At 42.2% G+C, this 2,785-nt stretch overlaps 1 pseudogene; it reads left to right on the forward strand.

Annotated features, from left to right (window-relative positions):
- The first annotated feature begins 1,482 nt into the window (after positions 1–1,482).
- Positions 1,483–2,546, forward strand: LOC104661871 (annotated as a pseudogene).
- The last annotated feature ends 239 nt before the right edge of the window (positions 2,547–2,785 follow it).

Here is a 2,785-nt window from a genome sequence, read left to right on the forward strand (position 1 = left end):
GATCTTGGGAGAACTCACTCATTATCACAAGGATAGCACCAACGGATGGCACTAAACCATTCATGAGAAATCCACCTCCATGATCCAATCACTTCCCACCTAGCCCACCTCCAACATTCAGGATTATATTTCAACATGAGATTTGGGCAGGGACACACATCTGAACTATATCTCACACACTGACACATACACACAAACACACCGTGCTACCACCAGTAAGAAGAAAGTGGCAGTGGCTGTATTAATGTCAGAAAAAAATATAGTTTAGAGCAAAAAAGATTAAAAAGGACATTTCATAAGGACAAGAAGGTAAATTAATCAGAAATATGTAACAATCAGAAATATTTAAGCACCTAATAACGAGTGACTTTCAAAATACATGAAGCCAAAACCAATAGTAATACAAAGAGAAACAGATAAATCCATAATTATGGTTGGAGATTTCAATATCTTCTCAATAACTAATAGAACAAGTACAAAACTCAATAAGGATAGAGTAGACTAAGGAAAACACTATCAATCAACTTAAGTTGATTGACATTTATAGAACACCATGCCCAATAATATGAGAATATATATTTTTCTCAAAATCCTGTGAAACATTTGCCAAGACAGACCATATTCTGAGCCATGAGATAGATCTTAATAAATCAAAAAGGATTCAAATTATACAAAATACGTTCTCATACCACAATGGAATTTTTAAAAATCAGTAATGGAAATATCCTTAGAAAATTCCCAAATCATTGAAAGCTAATTAAACTACTACTAAATAACTCATGAATCAAAAAAGTAAATAAAAATGGAAATTTGAACGTATTTTAAACTAAACAAGATGAAAACACAACATATCAAATGTCATTAAACCAGTACTTAACAGGAAATTCAAAGCACTCAGATATAAAAAAATAAAGGAAGGTTTCAAATCAATGAATTTCAGCTTCTACCTTAAGAAACTAGCAGCAAAAGAGCAAATAAAACCAAAGTAGGCAGGAAAAATGATATAATAAAAGTCAAAGTGGAAATTAAAGAAATAAAAAACAGAAAAGTAGAGAAAACCAAAACCGTTCTTTGAAATCAATAAAGCCTGTAGCAGATAGATCAGAAAAAAAGACAGAAATTACCAACATCAGAAATGAAACAGGTGACATCACTACAGATTCTACAAATATTAAAAGAATAATATGGCAGAAACAGGAGGGCGAGACTACAAACTAGCAAGGATAGGGTGGGGTTAGGGAGGGAAGGGAAGTAGGGGAGAGAAGCGATTGCGAGAGAAAAAAATGCAACTTCCCAAAATAAAAAGCAAAGATTGCATTAGGAGCGAACAGAGCTGCAGAAATAGATGGCAGCTTCGTCTGACTGAATCAAAGGGGCCACTGGATATCTGTCTTCTTGGGGGGTGAGCCAGACAGACTGATAAACAGCCTCAACTGTGTTGAGGGGAGGGTTTCGCCTCCCATTTTGCCCTGCAGCAGCAGCATGGACGTGTTGGCTAGTTATAGTATATTCCAGGAGCTACAACTTGTCCATGACACCGGCTACTTCTCGGCTTTGCCATCCCTAGAGACCTGGCAGCATGAATAAGTAAATGGAAGAAAGGAAGTCCAGAAGCCTTACTTCCAGGATATCCTGGAAGATATTTACTTGTGGGAGTGAAGACCCCTGAGGGAAACACAGGATAAGAGAAAGGGTCACATAAGGAGAACAGAGACTGAGAGAAGAGGGAATATTCCAGAAGAGATATGCCTTGAATTGGAACGCTACCTACAGAAGGAGCCCAGGAGGATCTCGGAGACCTTTGGTGAGGACCTGGTCTGTTTCCTCCACGCTTCTCCTCCCTGGTGCATTGAGGAAAGCTTCCGTCGCTTAGACCTCCTACTGCTCCCCGTGGAAGCGGCCATCTGTGAGAAGAGCTTGGCAGTGAACATCTTGCTCTCTGGGGACAAGTTGCTATCTGAGACCTGCCTCAGCCTCCAGTCACCAACTCTTCTCTAGACAGCTACACAGCTGTCAACCAGGTCGAGCTCAACACAGTGACCTCATTAATGTCCCCATCGTCCCCTGAGCTCAGCCGCCATCTGGTCAAAACCTCACAAACTCTCTCTGCCGTGGATGGCACAGTGACGCTGAAACTAGTGGCCAAGAAGGGTGCTCTCATCTCCGTAAAGGTGGGAGGGATCACAACAGCTTCAGCAGCTGTAACGGCTGCTGGGGCCGTTAAGAGTGGACAGAGCGACAGTGACCAAGGAAGGCCAGGGGCTGAAGCATGTCCCTAAAACAAGAAGAGGGTTCACTGTCAGTTTAACGGGTGCCAGGAAGTTTATACAAAAAGTTCCCACTTAAAGGCCCACCATAGGATTCACACAGGTGAGAAGCCTCACAGGTGCTCATGGGAGGGATGCGTGTAGCGTTTAGCACGAAGCGATGAGCTCACCAGGCACTCCAGGAAACACACAGGTGCAAAGCTCTTTAAATGCTACCGCTGCGACGGGTATTTTTCAAGGTCTGACCATCTTGCCCTCCATATGAAGAGACATATCTAAAAAACCGAAAGGCCAGAGTTGCAGTGGCATCAGCCAGTGTCTAAAGGAAATACCATGAGGCACGGGGCTGGACTTCAGGCAGGGACCCACTGCCTCGCAGAAGCAAGTTCTCACTTATAAACCTCTGTACACACATACACACACTCACATACAGACCCACACACATACACATTGTCATGCACTCAACTGTATTTAAAATATATAGGTCTCTTCTTTACGCCTTGCCCTAGCTAGATGGA

Source organism: Rhinopithecus roxellana, chromosome 1 (genome assembly GCF_007565055.1).
Source record: "Rhinopithecus roxellana isolate Shanxi Qingling chromosome 1, ASM756505v1, whole genome shotgun sequence".
Lineage (NCBI taxonomy): Eukaryota > Metazoa > Chordata > Mammalia > Primates > Cercopithecidae > Rhinopithecus > Rhinopithecus roxellana.